Genomic DNA, 13,372 nt, shown 5'->3' on the forward strand with positions numbered 1-13,372 from the left:
TTGCCCCGGAAGAATCGCACAGAAGTCGCGATTAGCTCTGCATGAAGAGAATGAATCACCGCGTCACCAGACTGAGCAGTCGAAGCCATTCGAAATAAAATTGTTCAAACCCAACGAAATCTTTCTCTGTCAGAGGTAAAATGTAGAGCCTTGGTGTATTCGGAATTAGAGGCGGAATTCTAAATGACTCGCGTACATAGTACGAAAAAAGACACATGGACAAATGTCACGAGGCTTGTTCCTGTTCTAAAAACTTGCTTATCGAGCTCAGACATTGAAGCCGCTGGCTGTAGACCTGTCGCAGAACCAAACACTCGACACTCTACGCTACGGAATTTTACGCTGCCGCATTTCGCTCCCTTAAGGTGCGTTATGAAAAAGGCCGTACAGAGATAAATCGGTGGCAGTAGTGGAGTGATCTCGCTATGGTCAGATTTCCTTTTGTGTGCACAGTTTTTTTTTCTTACTAACTGGAAATATGAGAAGGAGGCAAGCGAAACTCTCGCCCTATAACTTAACGCACGTGGAAGGGAGAAATATTACTGCACTAGTCCCCTCACACGACGTCTCATATACCAGTGTGCGTCGAGAACATAATCCCGCTGCGAAGCACTGAAGGGGCCGCTGTAGGTGGATTTAAAAAAAAAAATATATATATATCTTATATACCGAATGCCATGGTTGTCTCAAGTGTGACCGTGTCTTAAAGTTAGACCTGTGAGATTCATTCGTGACCTGAATATTAAACACTGGCAGGTCGGGTGCCGGAAGTGCCGCATACCGCACCCGGTCCCGTTCTCATCGCATCGAATTTACTTCGTTGATCGAAGAAGAGAATGCACCGGAAAGCAAGGAGGTTACCAAGAGGTACTTCTGCTTGGTTACCCTATGCCAGAGGAAAGGTTAAATAGATAAAAGAGAACATAAGAATAGTTGGCTCGTACCCATGCCGCCCTCACAAGCAAGAATGGTATTGTTCGTAGTGATGCAGAACTATCGATGGTACTATCGATAGCTGAGTTACTATCGAACTATCGATGGTGAAAAATACTATCGATAGCGCTATCGATAGTAAAAAATTGGCGGACCCTTAAGCTTGGCCTTTAAGCATTGAACGCAATAGCGAAATCCGGCCCCTAGTGCGCACTTCAACCACTAAGTGCATACTTATTAATGTGTATTGTTACACACAGACGCACACAGACAGACACACACACGCGCGCGCGCGCGCGAATGGTACATGTTTTTGATCTAAAGCAAGAGTCGCATGGCCTCCAAGATATACGCCGCGCGCTCGCCATCTCGGAGGCCATGAAGAGTCTCACAATGCCTCACAGATGGCAGCGCATAATCTAGCGTTTGCTGTTTGCTTGTTGATATGTTTTCCGCTCGATGGACATAGTTGTCCATTTTTAGAGTTGTTTGAAAGTTCGTGTGTGTTTTTAGCGGCGATGGCTGCACTATCCCGGCCTTTTTCGACTTAGTTTGATGGCCTCCCAAATGCGCCTACAAAACGCCGAATGGGCTCGTTTTCGTCGTGACACCTGTCGAACAAAATGCGTTAAGGAGACTCCTTCCACTACATGGCATTTATGTAGTGTTTTTTTCCGAAACAGCTGCAAGTAACATCGTGGCTCTGTGGTAGGACACCTGCTTTCCACGCGAACGGCCCGGGTTCGATCCTCAAGGGGACCGAATTCTTTATTTTATTTGCTTCTTTCTCGATTTTTCGCTCACGGACGATTTTTCGCTCACAACCAACGGTGCCGACGCCGACGGCGGAATTTCTGCGACACGAGCTCTCTAACGCTATCGCGTTAAAATTCGATGGTACTGTCGATAGTATAAAATCAACAGCGCGAACTCACTGCAGAATAAACTTGGTTTTCGGCACGCGTGGTACATAGTGGAGCCGGAGGAGCAGGCTGAAGGGCAAGAAAGTTGTCATCATTGCGTTCTTCACCAGAGTGCTTTGCTGAAACATGATCATACTGTCAAACTGTTCAGCTGTAGCGGAAAGGAAGCCTTTACATGTGGTAGGACTGCGCGGCTTCAAAGTGTATTGCATTTTATGATTTCAAAAAAAAAATACCCAGAAGTTAATTGTAAGGTGTAACTGGTTGCTTTTGGATACGAATTTATTGACGGACATATTCCGCCATTTTGACTGCGGAAATAGTTAATTTCTCTGCCAAAAGTTGCTCATAAGTTAAGCAAAGCTGGTAGTAGGCTATCACAAAATATTTTGGCAATATGGCCGGCCAGCAACCGCATCATTATTCATAGCACTATCGATAGTATTGTCATGTGGTTGTGACGGTGAAGAATGCTGCAGCAAGACTGGGAAATACGGAGCTCTTTATTTGGGCGAACTTGTGTCCAGAAAATCAAAACTCAAAATACAAGCGATACATGCTGCGCACTGATAGCGGCGGGAGCAGTCGTCAGCTGTTGAGTAATCTGATCATCGGAGGAACGCGTCGTCCTTTATACATCAGTCATCAAACCTTCCAGCGTTATGGCTGGTGTTCGCGTAAGCTCTCGAGTAAAACTTGACTATTCGCGTCCGGCGCGTAATCTTAACAGAATGATCTCAAACAATTGTGAAGCTTCTCACAAATTACGGCGCGGTCTGCGTCAAACGTTGCTAACAGTCTTTGTGGGTGAAACCCGAATACGTCAAAACAAAGCAATAAACACGCGTGGCAGTAATATAGTAATATCGCTATAGTAATATTAACGATGGCACTACCGATTGCACTATCGATAGTTTGTCGATAGTAGCACTATCGATAGTTTGTTGACACTATCGATAGTTTCAAAAAATCTATCGATACTATCGATAGTCAATTTACCGATAGTTCTGCATCACTAATTGTTAGGCAAGCAAAATAAAGCTTATACACATGAGTTGAATTGTAAAAATGACATAATTGCAAAAGCTATCAAAATTCCAAGTCTCTTCGTTAAACCGGGAAGTTCGTAAAATGGAGAAATATGTTTTTCGGTCCTTCGAAATTTATATGACGAAGCGCCACCCAAAATGCTATCGCGGCATTGTATCTGCCGCTAATCCACGCCTGCGTGCGTGAAGAATCCGCGAGGGCGGCCCGAGGGCGCCCCGGACTTGAAGCCTCCCAGGTCGTCCGGACATGGGAGGCTCCAAGGCCAGGTAGGCTGTCACGTGAAGCTGCCGAGGTAGTTTTATTTCTTCTCATTTTTATAAACCACGCTATAATAACTATAACAGCTATAATAACGTGAATAATAATAATTGTTGAGGTTTACGCCCCAAAGCCACGATATGATTACGAGGGACGCCGTAGTGGAGGGCTCCGGAAATATTGACCATCTCGTGTTCTTTAAGGTGCACCTAAATCTAAACGCACGGGTCTCTAGCATTTCGCCTCCATCGAAATACGGCCGCCGCGGCCGGGATTCGATCCCACAACCTTCGGGTCAGCAGTCGAGCACCATAACCACTAGCATTGTAACAGGATAGCTGGGTGGGCTAGTTGGTATCGCATTACGATGTGAAACATTGACCTTAATGAAAACCAGCAGATAATGAACCCAACGATGGTATAGGGAGATTTAATTGCACTGTTTTAAGTGTCTCGTAATAATTCTGATAAAGATGTGAAGAAAGTAAAGTGGATGAAAAGACAACTTGCCGCTGGTAGGGACCGAACCTGCGACCTTCGGATTACGCGCCCGATGCTCTGCTTTTCTTAATGGTTTCCATTAGGGCTGTGTCAAACAAAGAAACGAGCCCTCGAAAGTTCCCTTCCTCCATTCATTCATAGCGAGGGTGTCATTCCGGCAGAGTTGATGCCTTCAGGTAGTATGCGACGGCTTATTGGTCAGCGGTCCGCTCGTTAAAGGTTCACGTGCTACGTGACGCCATCTGGCAAAAAGAGTGCTCCACACTCGCCGTCATGGCTAAGAGCGGCGCTGACTAACACTCCCAGGGTTTGCATACACATACATACCCGATAAGTTGACGAGGGGACGACCGCCGCTGTAGCTCAGTTGGTAAGAGCATCGGGTGCGTAATCTGAAGGTCGCAGGTTCGGTCCCTGCCAGCGGCAAGTTGTCTGATCGCAAAGCAGAAGCCGATTTGGAGCGCGCGTCTCACGCTTATAATACGGCCTGAGCATAGGGCTCTTTGCCCGCGCCGACCGCTTTTTTCGTGAAGCGTCGATTGCACGTTGGACACATAAGAGCTGCGTGCTGCTGTGAGCTATATAACGTGCACTCGCGCTTTAAAAACCATGGGAGGTGAGACGCAACGAAATAGAGGCAGCAAGTGGCTGTCTTGATGCCTCCATTTCGCTGCGTCAGAAATACCTCCGCAACATGATAATTCGTGTTACTTTCTCGTAATAGCACCAGATTCCTTTTAATGCAGATATTCACTCCTGCAGCTGTCCTTTCATTGTTGCAGCATGACCAACGCACAGCTGACAACCGACGGTCGCGACCTGCCATGTGGTAACATATGTTGGAAGCGAGGCATATATGCCTGTGTTCTCTTGTATCTGCTGCGGCGCTTCTGGCTGCTCTGCACGCTGCAGCGCAACACGTGCGAGTGCTTCAGCTGGCTTATTTAGATTCTGCTGTTATGATATTGCAGGTGGTCATGTGCTATCGCAGACCCTGTTTTGCTAGTTGATTCTGGGGCTTCGCCATGAACGGTGTCTAGTACGATGGTGAGCAACCAGGAAAGAATTGGCGGAAGATCTCCGGTTATAGACATTCTTGATTTATAGACTTTCCTGCAGACTGCTAGCCTACTTGTTTAATTCGCTACTGCATTAAGTCAACGAACCTGAGTTGCCGTTGACAAGCAAGTCCTTTCGTGATATGCCTGCTAGCCAGCTTGATCTCAATACTTCTATTGTATATCAGCTTTTGGACAAGCGAGCGAAGACGAGGAGAACGAAGTGGCTTGACCCGAGGACTCTGAGCCCGTGACCAGGCTACCCACTTTCAGTGTTGTGAAAGAAAATAAAGGGATGCGATAATAATTTCATCAGCTGAAAACTCTTGGAATGAGACAAGAGCACAGCCGATTTCGTGTATATAGTATTTATAGAATGGGATGCAGCGCGCTACCACAGAAACTTTCTTGCATATACGTTCATGAAGGGTGCAGCACATCGGTATGTAAAAAAATGCAATAAAAAGCATTCGCCAAACATCCACGATGCAGATAAAAAGCAACTGTCAAACGAGTGCCGCAACGCGCTGGCGTGTCTTGGCAGTTCACGGTCACAGCAGCAGCGGGCTCGAGACCGGCCGTGTTCAGACACAGGCGTGGTTATAACAAGCTCTGCGGGGTACTGAATGCAGGCTGTCACAAAATGTGCCCGACATGGTATAGAATAAAATTGAGAGAAGACAAAATTAATTGGGACCTGTCATCTTCAACGCAGGGAGTAACGATAGGCTGTTTTAAGGTTGGGCAATAAAGGTACATGGTAGTTAAGGTATACAGTACACAGGATGCCGAAGTCGCAAAAGTTTATTTCGAGTGCGATAACATATTGAAGAGGATGTCTTCCTAGGCCGCTTCCACAAAGATTCTGTAACGGCACATGAAGAAGCCTCATGTGCGCTTTCTGCGATTTCCATGTGCGATTTCTGACCGAAATAAATTTCAAGAAAAACAAGGCGCTGTGTATTCAATCAAGAAAAACAGAATGTAAACAAACATGACAACAAAATCCACGCTGCTGCCGTTTAGCATAACTGCACTTCTGGTTACGCACTCCCGGCCTTAGTTTCACTTCCGGTTTCTACTTCCCGTCTCATAATTCACGGTTTCTTAATTCACATCCGGTTTTCACAAGGAAACAAACGGTGGAAGAAAGTTAAAAAAAAAACAGTATTACAACAGATCTGTTAAATACAACGCGGAAACATCGAAAACACTAAAAAAAGGCAACACTGTCTTCATAAGATCTCAATCCAATGATTAAGTTTTACAAATTTTTCTTTCGTTTACCGAAGTGTTTGAAAGCGGCGCGATGTTTTTGCTCACATTGCGGGGCTGCGTACAACGGAAAGTTTCTAGGCCACGAAATTAAACAGACCAATGAGGGAGCCCTGTAATTAGGGAGCAGGCTGATAACTACCACAGCGATGGGCACAAAGCCTGCGGACTCTTTCGGGAGAGGAAATGGGAGAGGAAGATGAAGGAAGGGAAGAGGAAAGAAATTAGCAAACGACAGAAAACACAACGACAAAAAAAAAAAAAAACACAACAGAAGAGCGGACACACACCGAGCAGGAAAAAGCTCGCGAATGCTATGTCATTATGGAAAATAACGATGGTTCTATGGGAGTTTCTTGAGGTGCCAGCAGCTTGTAAAAATGCCGAATCTGTTTTGCCAGTGAACCCATATCTTATCAGCGAATCGCACTTTCCTACTTGTATGCTTTCCCTAATTTGTAACTTTGTTGAATAGGGTTTTCTTCATTTTTCTTTCGCTAGATAAAGTAGTGTTCTTGTAGAAAAAATAAGAGCAGGCAGGTGTATGCCGACAGTGTTTTTACAACGACTGCGCATGATGTGGCAAGACTTTCATGTGTCGTTACAGGAGAACATTAAAGTTGCAGGAGAACATTAAAATATAACAATAATGATGCTATTTTGCGAAATGCCTAAATTTTACCACCCGGGCAGCAATAATTGCAACAGCAAATTTTCATTTATGTATGTAAAGAGATGTTGTCGCCGCGTGGAGGCGCCGGCTACTCCTTTAGTTCTACGTGTAACGAAAAGAGGAGCACTCTGGGAAGAACAAAGCTTTACAAGAACACTGAAGAGTTCCCGCGAATGGCTCACACGTCGCGACACAAGCTACAAGTCCCAATAATTGTAAGTAAACTAACTCCATTTATTGGCGAATATTACAGCGTTCAGAAAGTTTACATAATCGATGTGCACAACAAGAACTTCCGGCTTGAAGTTATAACTCACAGTTGTCGACACGAGAATGTTACCGGAGCCAGAATTTCGACCATGGTTCTCGTGTTCGTCAAGATGGCAATGGATTTACTAATTTATTTATTAACGTGCCTTGAAGATATGAGCGCACTACACAGAGGGATGAGCAGTAAACACACCTAGTATAAATACAGAGGCCAAGTACAAAAAATACTTTTCTAGCGCGAACGCGCATAAACTACTAAAAAAAAACAAAACAATCATGAAGCAAAAAGACCACAATCAGCCAGATAGCTGAACATTCATACCTTAAAAAAGTACACAGGAGAATGCCAAAGTTACTATGAAAACGAAAGAAGGGGAATTTTTCGAGGGGCTTCTCTCATTGTTGGGCACAACCTAATGAATCAAACAGATAATTAAGCCAAGGAAAGCATAGATGACATTACTTGTTGTTTTTAACTGTAGCGTAGTAATTATGAGGTAAATTTAAATCAATAAATGTGGACGAAAAACACCCTTTCCGTCGCAGGGATCAAGACCCACAACCTTCAAATTACGTGTCCGATGCTCTCTACCAATGGAGCTACGACGGAAGATACACAGTAGTGATTAGTTTATAAATGGAGAATTACCAAAAGCCCTGTAGTACATTTTGTACCTTTGATATCACAGAGGCTCAGGTTTCCCAATTGGCCGGGAGTGGGGTGCGCACAGCCGGCGTCGACGAACTTGGGGGGGTAGGGGGGGGGGGTCAAGCCACTTTGTGTATAGTGGGGCACACGAAAGGCACCTGTCATTGTTGTGATCAAAATTTGGAAGTCTGTGTAAGGTTTTTTTCCATCATTAAACTACATGTCTAGAACAAAATGCAGCTACTAATTAGGTCTTTATGGAATGTCACACGGGGAAAAAAAAGGCACCCTTCTCCCCCTTCCCCCTTTCTCTTTTCTTTTTTTTTGTGACTAACGTCTTTGCTTCGTGATACATGTCCTATCCGAAAGTGGCCCTCTATAGCTCGCAGACCAGCGAGGAATTTGTGGGACAAACAGCATTTGAAGACACTTATAGCGAAGTTTTCGCTTAGCACAAGTGCCGAACTTCGGTTTCTGGCTCCACTTTCGTACCCCGAGCTTGCATTCAAATGAAACGTCTAGGACACTACAGTGCTTAGAAAGTTGTATAGCGCGAGGATACTACTGCTGCATAGCCTCCTGCTGTACGAAAAGGAAAAAAAAAAGAGAGAAAAAAAGCGACAGTGTCTCAAGGAACTATATACTTTGTGCGTAAAGCGCTGCCAACAGGCACTGTCATCGATTGTAACGCGCTTCCCAATTGCGGCTTGTGCTTGGCGCTAAATTTAGCGCTGGAGGCGTGGTCGTGTGATACTGACATATCCGCTCACTCCGAGGGCTTTGATCAGCCACGGCGAGAGTTCTCGCACTCGTATTGTACTCCCTTTTCTCACGGCGAGGACACCAGCGTGTGTGACGACGGGTTTCCTAACGACCAAGTTTTCTGGCGTGCCGCAGCGCTGTGCGCTGATCACGCTCGTCGCCGACGCATGCGATCCGATGTTTACCCGGGGCGCAACCACGGGGTTGCCGCTTCCGCCCGGTTCGAAAGGGAAGTGCACTTCCTGTCACCCTTTTCCTCCCTTTAAAAGCTGCTAGTCTAAGCTTTGTTCAACATGCTGCGACCCCGCCGGAAGCGCAAGGGCGACAGCACGTGTTACGCGTGTTCCCTAGTAACGAACACTCTGTAACTGTAAAACCGTGCAGTGTATAAATCGCCTGCTGTTTTAGAGGTAGATCCCAGAGGACGCCAGAATGATCTGCGAGTGGTCGATGCGCTAGACTATGTCGTGTCGCTCGCCGCACCCATCGGATCAAGCTCAGACGCAATGGGGCGCAGTAGACGTATAAGCATGAGTGTTCACGTTTTTCGCTGTGTATTAGCTTTTCAGAGATCGATTCAAATGAAAAAAGAAAGCCCGCCCACGTGACACCGTATTTTGGAAGAAAAAACGACTGGTACGTCTTAAAACTCTTATTTTTCTCTATAAATTGAAGCAAGCTCAAGCAGTTGAGGAAGAAGACGAGAGAATTCAGGCCAGGGGGACTGGGGAGAATAAAGAAGAAGTTAGAAATGGCGACATGAAGAGCATCGTCTGTTTATTATGTGAGGTCTTGTTACGTAATTTGGCGCAGCCGACGACAAGAGACATCATGTGGGTGACCTTCTTTGTGGACAACCGCAGCGACTCTGCGGTATTCAAGAAATATCAAGTCGAGGACGACGTGGCCGTGGAGCTTCCCGAATATGTGACTACAGGTGAGCTTCTAAACCTCATTTTGACCGAAGCCTCCCTGTCTTCAGAGGAACTTTTGAAGCGAGATTTCATGAAAGTCAACATTCCTCTAAGAAGGTTCAACGAGCTGGTGCTAACACTACTAGAGAGGAATTTCACGACCTGTCCATCGCCGTCTAACGACGAGTTTACGACAGTACGGAGAGCCATTGCATGTCAACAGCAGAAAATTGTGCAGCAAAACGTTGTCATTGAGACTCTCGTCGCAGACTTGACGAAGCGGGCAAAGCTATCATCGCGACTAATCCAGCCAGACATATTCGACGACGCGTCCGACAATCCAGAAGCGTGGATAGCTTTCTATGAACAAGCTGCCAGGAGCAATGGATGGCTGTCTGATGAAGACTTGGTGATGAATATGCGACAGTTCCTTCACGGGATACCAAGAAAGTGGCACGAATGGAGATTTTGCAAACAGGAGCCTGAACCTTGGTGTAAATGGAAAGAAAGTTTCCTTGCAACTTTCAACAGGAATCCCTTTGAGCGGTGGCATGAGGCAATATTCTGCCGCTTTGAGTCCGGAATGCCACTCGAGTATTTTCTTGAAAAACAGCGACTTATTCGCATAGCTGAACCTGGATTGTCGACCTCGTCACTTATTGCTCTTATCATTCACGGCTTACCTATAGATTTGCAACGACAGGTTTTAATACACTGTCCGAAAACGCCCGAAGCGCTTCTCCAACTACTCAAGCTATTATCGCGTTCCTGGGCTGAAAGAGGCTTCCAAAGTAAACAAAATATTTCAGAGACGACAAGCGTTAGCCACTTGGGTGAAAAGTGCCCGTCGGATTTTAGAGGCGTCACCTCTGACTTTAGTAGAAGCGCCTCTCTCGTACAGAAGAATAGGGCCTCGAAAGATGAATGCAGCGTTGGAGAGCAAAATAATTCTAAACTCATACATACAACGCATGAGACCGTCCAACTTGTGTCATCGAGTTTACTGCACATACAACTTGAAGTGAACGGTCGAGCTATGCGAGCACTTGTAGACAGCGGAGCTTCAGTTTCAGTTATGAAAAGAAGCAAAGCAAAACCCGAGGACATATTTAAGAGGCAGAACTGTCATTGTACGGGGCTATGACGGCCGTGAAAAAGAACAATGCGAATGGGTAAGGATACGTCTGAAATACCAGTCACAATCTGTAGAAATACTGGCACTGGTGATAGAAGGCATCGAGTATGACTTTCTACTCTCTCGTCCAGACATGAAATTGCTGAAGCTAAACATTCACTGGGATGACACTGTGTCAGTGAGCCAAGATGTGCAACAAGTGAGAAAGAGAGACAAGATTCGCATTGTGACAAAATCCGATGACATCCCTACAATATATCCAGAATTATTCTGCAGAGGAGGCTATCCTCCAGGGACAACAAAGTTTGAAGTTCCATTCAAACTGCATGACACAACGGTTGTACGGAGGAAACCATACAACCTCACCAGGGAAAAGAAAGCATGGCTGAAGGAAGAGCTTGGGAAGATGCTGGAGGCAGGCATTATCCGTCAGTCCGTATCACCATATGCATCGCCGATAACCATAGCGCCCAAGGAGGTGGGAGACTTCGTGCTGGTGAGAAAAGGATTGCCGAACTCGGGTGCGAATCACACAGGGCCATTTTCTGTTGTCAAGACAGCAAGCCAGCAGGGACAGTTAAAGACGATCTGGTATATAGGTCCCAATGGAACCGTCGAATCGGCGTCTATAGCTAATGTTTTCAAATATCATCCCAGGAGGGATGAAAACAAGGGTGGGGGGAGTGAAGCAAGCTCAAGCAGTTGAGGAAGAAGACGACAGAATTCAGGCCAGGGGGACTGGGGAGAATAAAGAAGAAGTTAGAAATGGCGACATGAAGAGCATCGTCTGTTTATTATGTGAGGTCTTGTTACGTAATTATGTGCGGTCTTGTTACATAAATTACGTCATGCTCTCTAGTTATCGGTCCGAAATCAATACTTAATCGCGTGCTGGTGTAGTGGATGCGTATGTGCACCTCTTGCATGCTGTTCTCGCTTCCCAGCTTCGCAGACCATTGTCGCACACGAGAAGCGTTCTGTTTGTTTGCGTACTCGAATGGGCGTACTGCAATTTTATGCAAAATGCCAACAGAGTAAGCAAGTGACTACTACACGTAGACCTGTGCTATGAAACATGAGCAGCGTAAACATGAAGACGATGTATTACAAATGTTTGTCTCGTACAACCAATGCCACTGCCCCGCCGCGGTGGTCTAGTGGTTATGGCGCTTGACTGCTGACCCGAAGGTCGCGGGATCGAATCCCGGCCGCGGCAGCTACATTATCGATGGAGGGGAAAATGTTTGAGGCCCGTGTACTTAGGCTTAGGTGCACGTTAAAGGAGTACTGACATGAATTAAAAATTTTTTCAGGTTGTTGCTCTAAATGAAAGCACGGGTGTCGAGAACCCTAAAAAGAGTGTCGTGGTGCCTGGGGATGCATTGCATATACTTTAAATACCGCTTCTTTCAACCAGCAGTTTCGGTTTCGGTTTCGAGAGGGCGGCTTCATAGTGACGTGTCAAGTCGGCCCGTGACGTCACGGGCAGACTGCAACCCACGAAGTATGCAACTGCTGTCCTTTGCTGTCAGTCGAACGTGGTTCATGATGAGTGAACTGTCGTCCAGTGCCTCCGACAGCGATTTCTGTGATTTAGGCTGCATGCAGAACCCAGATTTCGCAAACCAAGTAAGCTGACTTGAAACGTCATAGGGCTCTCCATGCGGTGAAGCTGCCTTGCAGATGCTGGGAGATGAAAACTTTAAAATCAAACTTAAATATTTATACGTGTTTCCCGGATGCGGTGTGGGGAGAGCGTTAACACTACATGCCAAGGAAACCAAAAACGCCCGTTTTGCTGCACTTCGAAATCGTGTCAGTACTCCTTTAAAGAACCCTAGGTGGTCGAAATTTCCGGAGCCCTCCACTACGGCGTCCCTCGTAATCACATCGTGGTTTTGGGACGTTAAACCCCAATATATTATTAACCTGTGCCACTGATGTGCTTGTCATAGTGACTAAAATTTCGCTTAGTCAAATTTATTGAGTACAGATTAACAGGCGAACTGAGCACGGCTTGCGTCAGCTTGACAAGCGCGTCGGCGATATAAATTTCAGAAGAAAGATTTCTCCGAATCAGTATTCTGTAGAAAAACTCGCGATATTTTCGAGATTCCATGAAACAGGAAAGATAATTATTAACGACTTTTGTTTCGGGCTTTCACAACTTCCGATTCAACGAGGTGGCTCAAAGTGCAAAAAAAAAAAGAATAAGAAGAGTAAAAGAAAATAAGAGGAATGAAAGAAAAAGTTCACATAGCCGCAAGAAAAGTTGGCAGAAATCAGCGACTACTCGCTCTCGTAACTCTTTTACTGCGTCAGCAGCTGGTTCTCGCAACAGCCACCGCCATGTTACCAAAAACTTTTATTCCAGATATAGAGCATGTCGGCAGAGCACTGCATATATATGACCTATTGTGCCCGGCAAAACCCACTTACAATGTACTTGTCGAGCGCGAAACGCCCCTGCTGTTTTCACACGACAACCTGGACTGCCGGCTGAGAATTACCCGGATCGGCAGCGAGCGCTGTACGCGTGTTGCGGAAGCACATTCACTGGTGACAGCGTATCACCAACAACGCTTCCATGGCCCCCTTCACAAGTTGGCGTACAGAGCACAGCGATAGAAGACAGCTGGTAGCTGACAGGCTTGCTACCGGTGCTTTAGACTGCAGGCCGACAAAGAACTCTCCTCGACATATAAAACAAGCCATTGCCTGTCATTTTCAGTATATAGAGGTGCTACCTCACAAGCGTCACAAAAAAAAAAAGAGACGTGAGAGCCCTACTGATCCATCGACTCTTCGCGGTTGGTTCATGAGGTTTGAAGGGAATCTAAAGTGAAACAATAAATTAGTTTAGACTGATAAATTATACCGTGAAAACTATAGTGTCGTTAATTTGACCACCATAGGTTTGTTAATAGATGAGAAAATAAATGTTAGAAGTTTTACTTTTAAATTTCCCGCC

The sequence above is a fragment of the Rhipicephalus sanguineus genome, chromosome 1 (genome assembly GCF_013339695.2).
Source record: "Rhipicephalus sanguineus isolate Rsan-2018 chromosome 1, BIME_Rsan_1.4, whole genome shotgun sequence".
NCBI classification, from domain to species: Eukaryota; Metazoa; Arthropoda; class Arachnida; order Ixodida; family Ixodidae; genus Rhipicephalus; species Rhipicephalus sanguineus.